General features: G+C 43.5%; 1 long non-coding RNA gene across 2 annotated transcripts in view; it reads left to right on the forward strand.

Annotated features, from left to right (window-relative positions):
- The window catches only part of LOC135095204 (uncharacterized), a 34,209-nt gene extending 18,688 nt beyond the window's left edge, over positions 1–15,521 (forward strand). The window contains exons 2-4 of one of the 2 annotated variants that reach the window (XR_010264126.1): positions 11,944–12,175; positions 13,978–14,199; positions 14,683–15,521. This is a non-coding gene — a long non-coding RNA (uncharacterized LOC135095204). Of the gene's footprint in view, positions 1–11,895; positions 12,176–13,977; positions 14,200–14,682 lie in introns of those variants that run through there. The other variant, XR_010264125.1, reaches the window with a different exon arrangement.
- The last annotated feature ends 201 nt before the right edge of the window (positions 15,522–15,722 follow it).

Consider the following 15,722-nt stretch of genomic DNA (forward strand, 5'->3'; position numbering starts at 1 on the left):
CGAAGAACATCAATTAACACACGATAAAGGAAGAAATGACAGAATTAATGAAAACCCAGGATGCATTGATTACCTCCACGCCCACCACCTTCCTCACTCTGGCTGCCCCTACACTGACGAACTGAAAACTTGTCCAGATAACGTCTCACACTTTCTCTGCATTAAATCCTGCAACATTCGCGCTTCTAATCTCTCTACCCGGGGACTGCAGCCACCATCACCACCACTGCCACCACCACCTCTCGTCTTCTAAGCCTCAACATTTTTGTCTTCTTTTTTTTTTTTTTTTCAGTGAGAGTCAGTTGTCATAGGATGGCGACAAGAAATTTATATATTTTTTTTGTCCACATATTGTGTTATTTTTGTTGGTAAAGTTGGTAGTTGTGTCTCTTGTTTCCCATGTATCGGTTGTCTTTGTCCACGCCACCGTTACTTGCTGGCTCGCGTTCACGTTACTGGGAATTCTGAATTTTGCAGCACTGTGTGTGTTAATTGTTTGTAGTAACTGCTCCTTTGTGTGTATTGCACGTCTTTCTTAGCTTGATGCATGAAATTGTATGGTATATCTTATTTCAGGTTTGCTTCATGGTAATCATCAGTGTTTCCTTTGCTAAAATGAACCTAACACATAAGTCAGTACAAAATTAAAGGAATAAGGTATCTATTTATTTATATTGTTTCCGTTTTTACTTAGGGATTCCCTCTATGGGCTCCTTACTACAGCCACAGACTTTCGTAGTGCATCACATTATATTACGAGTATCACTGAATATCACTATAAACACAGGTGGTGATGCCCGCAGCTCCAATGTAACTATAACCACATTATTACCAGTCTCTCCTAATGGATTTCACTGTCCACCACCACCACCACCACCACCACCACCACCACCACCTCTAGCAGCAGTAAACATGTTAACCAACGCAGTTTGTCTTTACAGCTCTACTGACTATTTAATTTCATTGTCTACCACCATCCTTACTAACAGCGGCGAAAAGAGACTAACCCAATCAATTTCTCTCTTCTCTTCTACTGACTGTATTATTTTAGTGTCCACCTCCACATCTAGAAAAAAAAAGAAAAGAAAAGAAAGAAAAGTATAACCAAGGGAATTTGTCTCTACGTCTCCACTGACAATTTAATTTCTGAAGTGGAAAGCATTAGGACACACTCTCTGTTGGTCAGAATACACGTCATCGACTGCTACAATATTCACCACCAGGCAGTAATGGAAATCTTGTCAATAATTCCTTTGTGATGTGTGACGCCAAACCAACGACATCTACAACTGTTTTTTTTTTTTCTTTTTCATTAATTTGTTCCTTTACTCTCTCTTTTTCACATGGCTGGGAAAGTTTACATCCATTAGTATTTTCTCCCTATCAGATTACACTTTTCATTCACTCCTTGTCTGATAACTTTAAACTTGCCTATCACATCTTTGAGAAATTAAACATAGGACAATTCTAGTTTTCTTAATTTTTATTCACTACATCCTTACTCTTTCATTAAATATATTCCTGGAGCAGCGTTCTTCAACACCTCTGTACTCCACTACGATTAATTTTCACAGAGTCTGATGAAAACTGTTGTGGACACCGAGGATGTTTTCATGATTCAAGTGATCTTTCAACAAGCAGTCTGTATCATCAATGAAAAAAAATACCCATGAGAATTCGACTAAGTTTCCGTGGCCAGTGATCGCCGCCATGAGAGAACAAAGTGATTCAGAACGCGGTCACTCTTCTTGCTGTTGTTTTACCCGCTCTCTCTGGCCTTGACCCTCGGAAGCCTTGTGGGCAGCGTGGCTTTTCTCTCGGCAAGTCCTGCTGAGACAACGAAGTGTTTCAGAACGCTGCCACTATTCCTGGTAATATTCTGCCTGGTCTCTCTCTGGCCTTGACCCTCGGAGTCCTTGTGATCAGTATAATGTATCTTACTGTCGTCATGGACTCTCCTCTTCTCACCACGCTCCTTACAAAAAGTGTCTTGTATTTCGATAAACGGTTCTTTTTCTTTCTTGTTTAAAGTTTGGGTATATTTTCTACCTTTTCTCTCTCTCTCTCTCTCTCTCTCTCTCTCTCTCTCTCTCTCTCTCTCTCTCTCTCTCTCTCTCTCTCTCTCTCTCTCTCTCTCTCTCTCTCTCTCTCTCTCTCTTTAATATGTCATACCGTATAGTTCAGCCCATATCATTTATGTACGGACCTATTTCTTACGCTAATGAACAGTGTGTGTGTGTGTGTGTGTGTGTGTGTGGGTGGTTTAGTTTGACTTGGCTAGGCTTAGGTAGGGTTAAGGTACATTAAGTTCTCTCAGGTTAGGTTTGGTTGTGTTTGGTTGAGTTTGGTTGGTTTGGTCAAGTTAGATTAAGTTAGATTAGGTTTCGTTTTGGTTAGGTTTGGTTAGGTTTGGTCAAGTTGAGTGAGACTAGGTTAGGTTGGTTTGGGTTTGAGTCGCTCAAGTTAGGTTAGGTTAGATTTGGTTTTCTTTTGTTTTCTTTAGTTTAGTTTGGCTAGGATAGATTAGATTAGGTTAGGTCAGGTCCAAGAATGACTGGAAAACAAGAGTGTCTCGTGTAAACCTGTGCACACATTATCACACTTTATAAAAATAGATAAGTAGATGATAAGACGCGGAGCATCACGCGATGGGAGCCACGTATGAGGGAGGGAATCAGCATGGTAACGTGGCGGGAGTCTTAAGTAGGGTTATATCTATACAGGTAGCAAATTCGGCGGAGCGTTATCTATGTAATACCAACACGGGATGATTAATGGTACAGCGGGAGGGGGGTAGAGGGCGTAATGGCAGGGAAGCCGTGGGGGAAGAGAGGCGCATGTGCAAGGAACACTGTATCTAAGTCAGGCTATCAGTGTCTTATCTCCACTACTTTTAGCACGCTGTTGTGGAAGCTGTTGTTTTTGTTATTGTTATAATATGTTTGTGCGAAAACCAGACTCCTTCTTTAGCAGGCACCGTCTTGCCCCTGATAGAGCAGGAGACCCGCACGTCAAAAAATATATCAATAATAATAATGATGATAATAACGATAATAACAATAATGATAATAATAACAATAATAATAATAATATGTAAATTAAATGTAACAGTAAAGGGAATACAAGAAACGATGTCATGAAGGAAAATGGAGTCAAGTTAAATGAGATAAAAAAAGAAAAAGTGAAGAGAACAGTATATATATTAGAGATAAGAGAAAGAGAGACTGTAGCATATATTTGCGGCTTCAGTGGTTTGCATGACGAGTTTCTTCCCAGGTGAACACAGACTGCGGCGTGACAGCAGGTAAACATAATCTATCTCCTCTCTGCCTGGGATTCGAGCCCGTCATCTCTTGGAATCGGGTGATGGGTGTGAACTGAACACGCTAGTCCTATTACCATCAAACTGGAATTTTTCAAACACAGCAAATATACAAATGTTAGTGTAAAACTATACTTCTCTTCAAATGTCTTCCCGCACACAACGTTTTCAGCCTTGCATGATGCCATAAAACAGTAACTGCCTTTCCCTTTTGTTTTTCTTCTCTCTGCTACCCTTTCACCTTCCCTCGAACCCTTCCGTCCCTTCCCAATCAGTGCCACCAAATACTTGATGGCTTCAGTCTGCCCAAATGCCTCCACACACAACCAGACCTCACCAACCACCAGTACTCATTCTACTGCATAACACTATATAGGAAACTGCACGAAGCCTGCCTGTACACTTGTAAGTGGCTGTCTCTGTATAAAACATGTTTGTCTATATCTTCCTCGCATTCCTACCCATAAATTTCTCTAACCAACAACAGCTCTCGCATTCACGTTAACCACTGTACACTTTTGGCGCCTCGTTCAGAGGACTCACAACCTTGCCCGGTGCGTAATCTTTTAATTTAGTGTGTCAGTAGCTGTACATGCCTTGACACAGACCCTCTACCAAGTACAGGCGTGGTCAAAAGTGTAACATTTTGCACTCATTTCCATTGTGTTTAACTTTTCCTCAATTTGAAGTGTGGTCTGCTGACAGCCTCCTTACGGAACAGAGAACAGAGTGTCTGCGGGTCAGAGGACTTAAAGACTGAGAGAAATGTCAAAATGTTCGATGCAGTGAAAGTCAATACAGAATGTTACTCGACTTTTGTCCATGCTTGTACTTGTATAGCGTTTTGTTGCTTCCCTCATTCCGCCGCACTCAATAACTGTTCCGCGTGCGTGCGTCAGCTGTGATGTGTTGCAGTTTTTCATCGCCATATTTCACGAGTTCCGCGCCCCTTCAGACCTTGTGAAGCAATAATTCAGGCCTGTGTGAATTCTGACACACGCGACACCTAATTTATTGTCAGAAGCAACATGAGCTTGTAGCAACACATCACCCTCCTCCTCCTCCTCCTCCTCCTCCTCCAGCTGCCTCTCATCGCTCCTCCATTGGGTGACAGCGTGAGCAGGGAAGCCCGCCGCCACGTGATAGGCCAGCCTGGCCGAGGCTCCTCCCTGACTGGCGTGCGGCGCCGCCAACGGCTCGGAAAGACAAAGGGCTGATTGGCAGCAAGGCGGGTGCGGGGCGAGTGTGGGAAAGGCGCCCCGCCCCTCCCACCAACATCATGGCGGGTGGTGGCTGCTCAAGTCAAGGTCTACTGCTTCACGTATGTAATTCCTGACGCACGTGACCACAGTGAACACTGAACACCGCCGCTAAAGGAAGAAGGCCATGAGCATCCTGCGTGAAGGCAGCCTGGGACTAAAGGGAATTAACGGGGATGTAGAGGAGGGGGCGGAAAAAGCGACAAAAAAGGGAGAGTCTGCTGAGAGGCGATCGAGGCACCAGAAGGAAAGGTTACCCTATAGAAAACTATCAATGCCTACTTAAACTCACCCTCCAAATTGCCCCCTTCCCTGATTGGCGTTCTCTGTCAAGGCGTAGTACACACACACACACACACATACACACACACACACACACACACACACACACACACTCTCTCTCTCTCTCTCTCTCTCTCTCTCTCTCTCTCTCTCTCTCTCTCCCATGTCAAAGGGACCAATAAAGCTTCTCCAGAGAGTTAGGTTATGTTTGAGAACGTTGACACAGACACAGACCACTGAGCACCTTGTGTTGGTGGTGGCGTAGCGAGCTTCCCTTAAATTTTAATTGTATACAGTAGTTTGACTAGGCAAGGTGCAAGCACGGAGGCACAGTTTCGGAGAACAATAGGAGGGACCCCATCAGGTCCATGCCCTCCAAGGGCATGGAAAACATCATTGCGAAGAATTTTAATAGGTAGCATGAAGTAGTCAGAGGGTGGAGGAGAGGGAGGAACAAGCACAGAATCGTCCAAGGTAGAGTTTTTAGCAAAGGTTTGAGTGAAGAGTTCAGCTTTAAAAATAGATGTGGTAACAGTGGTGCCATCTGGTTGAAATAGAGGAGGAAAAGAAGAAGAAGCAAAGTTATTGGAGATATTTTTGGCCAGATGCCAGAAGTCACGAGGGGAGTTAGATCTTGAAAGGTTTTGACACTTTCTGTTGATGAAGGAGTTTTTGGCTAGTTGGAGAACAGACTTTACTGAAAACTGGCACGTGATGAAGTGGATCAGTCGACCAGTAAAGCTTATACTTTTCTTTAAGATTCAGCCCCATCAGCATAATAAGTGCCAGGAAAGAATTCTTTTCCCTTACAGTTGTTGGATGCCAGTCTAGGAAGCGAGAGTTGGGTAAAAGTACTCTGCAAGCAATCGTAAAACCGTAGAATTTGTTTGTTTCTTCAACTATGGTTTTCATTATTTCCTCTGTAAAAAAAAAAACAGCCGAAAGATGTCGCTCTCACTGCTGTTTTCGTTGACTGAGGGGTCACAAATACCACGACCATCTCTATCAAACGGAAGTATTGAGGGAAGAAAGGTACTCCCATCTACCCATTTCCACTCCATGTCAGCAGCGGTGGGGGAGGGGTGGGGGGGGTTACTATGTGCAGTGTGTTGTGTTGACTTTGACATGTGCCTGGTGGGTTAGGTGGTCCTGCACTACCATGCTGGTACCCATTCGATATAGTATCTGTACATTCTGTGGCTTTCCGTTTTGGAGATTGTGGCTGTATCTGTGCACTGCTGGATGAGGTTGTTGTGAGTGAGCCACATCATCTACTTCACAGTCATCCTCCTCTGTGCCTGACTCACCAGAGTAATCAGGATCATTAGTATCGTCTGATGAATCACTGTCCCCTATCTCTGTCACCCCTTCATCATCAAGAAGGGCTGAAATATCAGCCTCAGACAATACCTTGGCTATCTTTTTATGAAACGGCATTGTCAGGGCCTGCAGTGAACCGGTCTTGACAGCAGCAGGCACGCGCTGAATGAGAGAGCGGGACAAAGGTGGCCGCTCCCCCGGCCAGTGTTACCACCACCGCTCAACAACAAAAACGCGCCAAAAATCTTATAACTTTTTTTTATTACACACCAATGTTATAGTTTTGAAATCATTTAAATTCCATTGATTTTGTAAATATGCTGATGGATGTGAAGACAAAGTAACAAAATACATTGAAAATGTTCATTATAAACAGAGAAGCACACGGCTCATTGGATATCCCGCCAAAACTCTATGTATATGTGACAAATAATAACTTCCTCAGTTGCCAAATTATTCTTTATTACGACTAAGATATCCACATGTACACAAAAACAAAATAGAAGGACGCACAACTGTGCAAAACGGCAAACGTACAAGTACGTGCTAAACATTTCCCTAAGAGACACGTATTTGTACTACTTGTACGTAGTGAACAGTGCACGGGTTAAAATATCACAAGTTCCATGTTGTATTACCTACTTTCAACTTATAAAAGCCCAGCTTCACTCTGTTGTTAATTCATTTATGTCTGCTGTCCCTGCCTTCGATACTTACCTTCTGCCTCACCACAACCTGCTCGCCTTCATGCTGTCATTATTTCAACTATCAATTTATATTGCCGGGACTATTTCTATATGGTGTATCCCTGTACACTGGCGCGTTTCCAAGCGCAACAAATTAATCACACAACAAAAACAACTCTCTCTCTCTCTCTCTCTCTCTCTCTCTCTCTCTCTCTCTCTCTCTCTCTCTCTCTCTCTCTCTCTCTCTCTCATGACCCTAATCACCCAACATCTTATCCTCCTCTTCCTTCTCCTCTTCTTCCTCTTCCTCCTCTTTCTCCTCCTCCTCCTCCTCTTCCTTTTCTTCTCTTTTCCTTTCCTTCTTTGGTAAGCAAGATTGCGCAGTAAAGTTTTACTTAAGAGTAAAGGACAATAATGACGGTGGTGGTGGTGGTGGTGGGTTTTGTAACGGTGTCACATAATTAATAATAATATGTATTGTATTTATAATGCCTTGCCTGATTAGCAATATAAGTGTATGTATACATATATGCATAAGTGTAGATAGTGGGTGTTGGGAGATAAGGGTGGGGCGGATATGATCACGCCACCCTACGTCACACACACACACACACACACACACACACACCATGGAACTTTCCATGCTCCTTTTATTGCCATGGATAAGTAATCGGTAGCACCTACATTATAGTATCTAAGTATTCTCCATAGTTAATCTCTCCCTAATGTATTTTGGCATGTATTACTCTTAGCTATAAGTATCTTTTCCCTTGCCTTATTTATGTCATTAGAGAGTTATAATTATGAATATATTCATGTACTGTGAGTGCGGTCAACCCGCCCCTATTTCTAGTGTCAGCACTTTTTGAAGGCGCTAAGCGTCCCTTGTGCCGGCTCCGGCAGTCTCTTGCCAGGGTGTAACGCTGCACCACGCAGAGGACATCCGCTGTCCCGTACGCGCCACACCCTTCTCCACAACTCTGTACATGTATCTAAATATACCTATTTTTATACGTTCACCTTTTGACATTCACCTGAAAACCACAAAAAAGCAACAACAATAAACAGTGGTTGAAAGTGAAGTGGTGAACGGACACAGTGAACGGAGAAAACGGCAAACAGTGGCAGGGTAGTGAGGAGAGCAGAGGAGCGAGCCGGCCTTGTTTACACAACTTACGCTGACACACCAAAACACTCGCACCCAGCCAAGAGCGACGCACCTAACGGTCTCGCCTTACTCACCCAGCCTGCCACTCCCTACATTCACTTCTCCTTGTTAAAAAAAAAAAAAAAAAAGGAGACTTAAAAGACTCGGGGAGAAACCTAACAATTCTTTGGTTTCCCCGCGACCTAATTACTCGTCGTAGATTCTCGGCGAAGACATCATCGGCGCAGACATTCCCGGCGCAGACCAACACATCTCCCACCTGCAGGAATGCTGCAGGATTCTACAAGGACACTACTACCCTAAGAGGAGCTTCCCAAGACGGAAGGAGTCTTCCTAAGAAGAGGATATATATATATATATATATATATATATATATATATATATATATATATATATATATATATATATATATATATATATATATATATATATATATATATTTTTTTTTTTTTTTTTTTTTTTTTTTTTAAGTGTGAATTTCTCTGGCTACAGTCGTGAGTAGAGACACTTAGTGGTCCACCACACCAATATTAAATAAAACACTTGTGGTAACGCAAACACTGTTAGGGTTCATGTATAACTTACCTATTTCACAGTGATGTTACTTATATGGAAATTAAAATAATTTAGTCTGCCTCTTAAACACCGTTTTCTTTTTTCTGCTGGACAGAGCTCTCGCTCCCGTTTTCTTTTAAGTGTTCAGGGATAACTAGGATAATTCCATTTCTGTCCCTAAACCTTCAATTCTGTTAAAATTTTCACACTTCTCACAATACTAACATTCATCTTTTAAGAGTGGAAACGCCTTTGGACGATGGAAACGTGATGTAAGTGTGTAATTAATACCTAATTGAGATAGTAATAATACCACATTTATGGCTAAAGCTGAGAAGTTAGCTGAAATTTACGAACTGGAGTGTCATTTCTAAGCGGAAAATAGTGATAGTAGATCATCAGAAGCATTATCAACGGAACCAAAACCCACTACAGTGGAAATACCGTGCCCCATGAGGACGGAAACGTGTTGATTACAAGATCAGGGAACAATTACCCATCATTATCAGCAGCAACCATGTCTAATGCTAAGGCTTCTGCTTCAGCCTCTGCTGGCTCTCCTCATGCCTTGCATGCATCTACTACACTTAAGGTACTTCCTATTCCTGAAACAATATCAGCATTTCGCGGAGAACACCCGCAAGAAAGGGCTCATCATTTCATTGGTTTGTGTGAGGATGTTATGACAAGAGCAAATACTATCAGCGATGAACACAACATCTCTTTCGTCAGATCTAAATTGGCTGGAGAAGCAGCACACATGATGAATACCAGCGCTTTCAGTCCGCTTGAAATAGGGACTAGTTATGCAAATTTCAAGAAAAATTTCTTGAACATTTTTGAGGGTAAGAGTCAAACTGACCTCATGGTACTAGCATCCAAGGTGGTCTTAGATTTGCAGCTGAAATTAACTCTCTTCACGAAATGAAAGCCTTAATCCCTACACACCAGTTCGTAACGGACTTCATGGATGTCTTACGACTTAACAACTGGTTCCAAGGAAACAGTATGACAGAAACAGATTTCAGAAGACTTCTGGAATTCATCTTTTACATATCATTGGTGAATGGGGAAGTGAAGAAAACCGCAAGTCATTTCAGTTTTAAACCGGGAGACACAGTAGCTGACCTTGCAGTCCTGATTCGAGAGAAAAGAGGGCTACCTGGTTGGTGCCTCTCCGGAAACTCAAACCTCACTGGTTGCTCCTCCACTCATGGATGACGACCAATCTCAACCTTGTGCGGCAGCCATGGCAAGGCCTGGAAATGTCTGTTCGTACTGCCATAAAATAGGTCATGTAGAAAAAAGATGTTATAAGAAACAAAAGGACCAGAAATTGGCAGCAAATAAATCCGACTTGGAGAACAAAACAAAAGGGGGTAATCTCTCTCTGTTAGACCAAAACCAGGTGCATCGCCCCACGTGAAAACTGGTAGGACAAGATCCTACAGGGACGTCGCTACCCAATACTGCCTCATACATGGCCAGTGTAAACACTCATCAGAGCAATGTAAAGATATAATCAATATGAGAATTGAAAAACAGGCCAGAGCTAACCTGAACAGTACAAGGCAGTCGGGAAAAGACCAGCGCACAGTGGTAAACAAACCCGACTAAAACATCTCAATGCGCAAGACGCTGAGGCAGCAAATTCTTCTGACATGTCAGTGCATTCAACCATAAATGCTGCTGCCAACAACCAACCAGACATAATGGCATTACCACCTGGGGTAGGTAGGCATCGCTTATCTTTGGCTGTAGACACTGGAGCCACAGTAAACGTGATCTCTGAAGAATCTTACAAGATTCTCAAACGGAAAAATCCTGAAAATCTTAGGAAAAATTTCCTTACCAATAAGTCTATCTAAGAATACTCGACTTGTTCAAACTGATTTCTATGTAGTCAGTAACTTTCAACTTCCTTCTGACGGCTTGTTAGGGCTAAGCGCCATGAAGTCTCACCAGATAGTAATCAATCCAAAGCAAAACACAGTCATGTACTGCGGACGACATCTGGAAGGGATGAAACATCCTGCTCCTTTGGTTTCCAGGCAACCCAGAAACGGTTCTTTATCACGGAAGGGACAAAGATCCAATGGGGAGCCTCAAACGATTCCATCTGTCCGGTCTCCTATGAGAGATAAGGATATAACAGAAGCATGGAGGGAAGCCAAAGCAATTGTCAATGCCAGTTATGACAATCCTGCTCGTGTGGCAAAACGGATTACAATTCGTGTTCCAGAAGCTCCTGTAGGCAGTGACATCTGTCTTGAAGGTATAGGTAATGTCAGGCGATTGGCTGTTGAATCGACTCTTTCCACAATTAGAAAGGGTCATGTCACTCATGCCTGTATTGTTGTGTTATGCGTATCTGTACATTTCCTTCACTGACACATACAAAAATGTAATGAGTCATTTGCTAAGTGTTTCCTGTAAGGCTTGGGTCACGTAGTGCCGCGCGGCGCCACCCCAGTACGTAGCGAGCCGAGGAACAAGAAAGGAGGGGAGGTCCACCCAGGCTATAGCTGTTCCCGCATCACACAACTTACACGTTAATTTATCGCAGAGTAAAGCAAAACACAACAGATGTCTATACAGACCCTACACAGTATCCGGAAACATTTCTGCCCGCATCCGAATACTTTCAAGAGGCTGTAGTACAAATTACACGGGTTTTAAGGATGTTTCTTCGGTCCTGGTGACAGACTGGTAAGGTTTCTACACCATCAGAGGGAAAAGCAGTCTTGAAAACCCGTGTGATCATCATTGTGTCCTTTGAAAACAGTCTGGTGTGAGAGCAAAGCTTTTCAGAATACAGGCACTTAACCTGTCTTCATGAAAAACAAGTGCATTTATGATACCTGAGACTGCCTTACGACATTCCCCCAATGACTCTAATGTATCTTTCTTTTTTTCGTAGCATAAGCCTGTCTCCCATTGGTGAAAACATCCTCACTACATGTACTACGTTATTTCATTAGTCTCAAGTCGCTACTTAAAGTCTATATAAGCCTCAATGACTCTAATGTATCTTTCTTTTTTTTTTTTTTTTCGTAGCATTAGCCTGTCTCTCATTGGTGAAAACATCCTCACTACATGTACTACGTTATTTCATTAGTCTCAAGTCACTATTTAAAGTCTATATAAGCCTCAATAAATACGAAAGCTGTAGTGATGGTCTGCCTCCCGTCAGCCAATCAGAGCATTCTATTTTTCCGTTTTCTTTCTTACTCATCGTAAAACTGATGTATCTTTCATTTGTTGTTACTTCTTGCCTCACGGTGTGTTGGTGTCTTCTACTGCTAATATAACCGTGATTCTTTTTGTTTTCTTTTTTATCATTACAAGCAGTATTATGAGTGCGGCTGTTCTGAGTGACAATTACCTCAGCACAGCCTCGACCAATCAGCACCAAGTATTCAAGTCACGTGATACTCTCTCCTCGCCGTCTGCTCAGCCATTCGCCCTGCGCCCGCTGACGTGATGTGACGGGTCTCCGGTTGTGTTGCAGCGGTGAGGTGGTGTTGCATCTTTTCTCAGCGGGCGTGTTGTGGTGGAGTGCGGTGTGAAGGGAGAGGTGGATGTGAGTATGGCCTGGTGGTAGATAGGGAGGAGTGGATAGTGGAAGAGAGATGTGGAGAGTAGGATGGTGGAAGGGGGAGGTGGAGGTGGCTATGGCAGACGTGACTGGGTCAAGGTGGTGGTTGTGGTGGTGTTTGGTGTGTGTGTGGTTGTAGAGGATGGAAGTGGTTGCCTAACTAGGGTGATGGTGGTGGTAGTTGCGGTGGGGGGGTGGAATGTTGGTGGAAGAGTGTTGGTAGTGATGGTGAAAGTGACTGGCTTGTGGTGAAGGTGGTTGTGATTGTTGGGGATGGTGGTGGTTGTGTAATAGTGGTAGGGATATCGGTGTTGTGGTTGCTGGGTGCGGTTGAGGGCTGGGGTGGTGGTGGTGGTGGTGACGGTGATGCTACGGTTGTCAAGGTTTATAGGGAGATGTTCGTGTGTGTGTGTGTGTGTGTGTGTGTGTGTGTGCGCGTGTATACTCCTGTAACTAGCAAACTGGTGTCACTCGTTCACTTGTTTTACCTCCCTGTTTCAGACCTTCCTTCTCTCCCCTCCCCTCCCCTCACATCCCGCTCCCTTCCTCCCCTGCCCGCCACCCTCTCCCCACTCTTCCTCGCCTGCTCTCCCCTGCTCCTCGTGTTCCAGGTGGCTGTTACCTTATCTGATTTAATATATAATGGTTTTTACTTGAGATCGAAGCTCCACGTAATGAAAGGCAGAAATCTGTGCTTTTCATTACTATTATTGCACTATTCATGTAAACTTACAATACAAAATTAATTCTATTGGGAAATGAGTGTATATTTAAACAACTCCATCTATATAATGACCTGTGTGATGTGACATCAGCGAGAGAGAGAGAGAGAGAGAGAGAGAGAGAGAGAGAGAGAGAGTAATAATATTAGTAATGAGGCTAAATTTTAACGTTATTGACTCTTTGATAATGAAAATTAGATGACTGAGATTGTAGTTAAGTAAGTTGAGAAGTTGAGCAAATAAATACGAGCAGGCTGTCTGTCTGTCCGTCTTTCAATCATTCAAACAGTCAGTCTGTTGATGGAGGACTGGTGGAGAGAGCAGCCTGTGTCTGTCTGTCTGTCTTTCAGTCAGTCAATCTGTTGATGGGGGACTGGTGGAGAGAGCAGCCTGTGTCTGTCTGTCTGTCTTTCAGTCAGTCAATCTGTTGATGGGGGACTGGTGGAGAGAGCAGCCTGTGTCTGTCTGTCTGTCTTTCAGTCAGTCAATCTGTTGATGGGGGACTGGTGGAGAGAGCAATCTGTGTCTGTCTGCCGACGTGATTCCTGCCTCCATTGTTTCATTACATATGAAAACTACAAGAACGGGAAGTATTGGTTTTATTCATTAATTGACTGATGTGTGGTGGTGGAGGTGGTGGTGGCATTAGTAGTATTTAGGTGTTCAACTTAATAGGGAATGAAGGTAATGCGTATGCGCTGGTGGCTTGAAAGTAACAAGTGGTGATGAAAGGTGGTGGTTTGAGATGGTGGCAGGGCCTGTTACCACCTTCACTGTCCCAAGTCAAGGAGGGAGGCACTTCATTATTGTTACACCTGCTATTTTACTCACCTACTTTTCTCTCTCTCTCTCTCTCATTTTATATTTGCCTGTTGTTCTTTTTCTTCCTCTTCTCAAATCCAGTCATACTGTATTTTTGTTGCCATTTTGAGTGTTAACACAACCCAACCTAACCTAACCTTTCTTTGTATTATTTATTTATTTATTTTTTTTTAGTATTTCTAAGTGTCTCTAAGCCTTTTAAGTGGTAACCTACTTTAATGTAACCTCTCATCACTATTGCAGAGGAGATAATTGGTGGGCTGTGTGTGGTGGTGCCACATTGTCTGTGAGGGACCCCCAGAGCCACACAGCACCAGCTGCAACAGCTACAGCAGCAGCAGCAGCAGCAGCAGCAGCAGCAGCAGCAGCAGGAGGAAATGGCATCCACCTTCTACCTCACCCAGTGTCACCGGGGCCTCCTCCTCCTCCAGCAGCTGGCCAGGGTGCAGGGACAGGATGAGCAAGGTGAGGAGTGGTGGTGGTGGTAGAATTGATAGCAATGTTCAGTATAGTAGTAAAAGTGCTAGTAGAGCTCCTGGATTATATATTTTTAGTAGTATAGTAGTAGTAGTAGTAGTAGTTCCAGCATTTGTTGAAATATACTGGTAATTATACACTAATAATAATAATAATAATAATAATAATAATAATAATAATAATAATAATAATAATAATACATCTATCCAGGCCATTATTGTTGTGTAGAGTTGAGGTGCAAACAAACACCTGTAAGTGTGACACGACTGCCTTTATTTTATTCATCAGTCACACATACAAAACACAACAACAACTAACACATAAACAACAACAACAACAACACAATCAACACATCATTTAATAACAAACAGACAACACTAACAAAACAAACTGTTAATATTCCTTGTAAATTGTGAAAGAAAACAAAAAAGGAAAACCAAGATGATGATGATAATGGTGGTCTTTCCCCAGCAGGTGGTGACAGAGAGGGTGGCCAGCTTGTCCCTCCCTCCTGCCACCCAGCCACAGCACTGGCAGTTGCTGCAGTGAGACTGCCCAGGCACAAGTTTGTGCACGTGTCCAGGACGTGAAGGTGATGGGAACGTGTCCTGTAGGAGGGAGCAGAGCTGTAACAGTACCCGAGTCTGCTGCTGTGCTGGGAGGAGGAGAAAAACATCAGCAGTAGTTAGTAGTGGCAGTAGAAGTATTCAGCAGTGCTGCTGCTGCTGCTGCTGCTGCTGCTGTCAGTGGTGCAGCTGTTCACTCCTCCACAGCTGCTGCCTTCCCTCAACATACTGTGTCTTCCCTCACCTACAATGAACAACTATGAACAATACCTCTCGTGCAATCAGGCAGCGCTCAGCTGTACTCACCGATAGACTGACCACTAAGAATTACCTGTGGGCCACATGACAAGGCCCACACGCCAGCCAGGCTTGGTTGCCAGTCAAAAACAACAACAACAACAACAACAACAACAACAACATCTCGTGCAATGAAGAACACTGAATAACAACAACACCTCTCCCCTGCATCATCAACAATCAACAACATCTGCTTTCTTTCACTCATGCTGCCCCCCCCCCCCCTCTCTCTCTCTCTCTCTCTCTCTCTCTCTCTCTCACCTCACCTCAGGCCACAGCGCCACAGTATGTCCCCCCACAGTATGTTTACAAACCCACAGTGACTCCCCACAGCCCCTCACCAATAAGTGAGCCCCTCACACACACACACACACACACACACACACACACACACACACAAACGCTGCATCTTGTACAATGGCCGCAATAAAGAATGGACACACAAAATGGACAAACTTAATTTTGTTCCGACCTGCGTGAATGTAGTGAGGCTCAACATGTACAAGTGAACAGTGAGGAGTGTATTAGATTCAAGACTCAAAGATATTATACACAAAGTACAGGACACAGGTTGATGATGAGTACGGTGAGTCAAGCATTCATCTGTGGCTGGTCTGCCTCTTGAAGCACAGCACTGACCTCTTGCCC

This window comes from Scylla paramamosain, chromosome 48 (assembly GCF_035594125.1).
Source record: "Scylla paramamosain isolate STU-SP2022 chromosome 48, ASM3559412v1, whole genome shotgun sequence".
Classification (NCBI taxonomy): domain Eukaryota; kingdom Metazoa; phylum Arthropoda; class Malacostraca; order Decapoda; family Portunidae; genus Scylla; species Scylla paramamosain.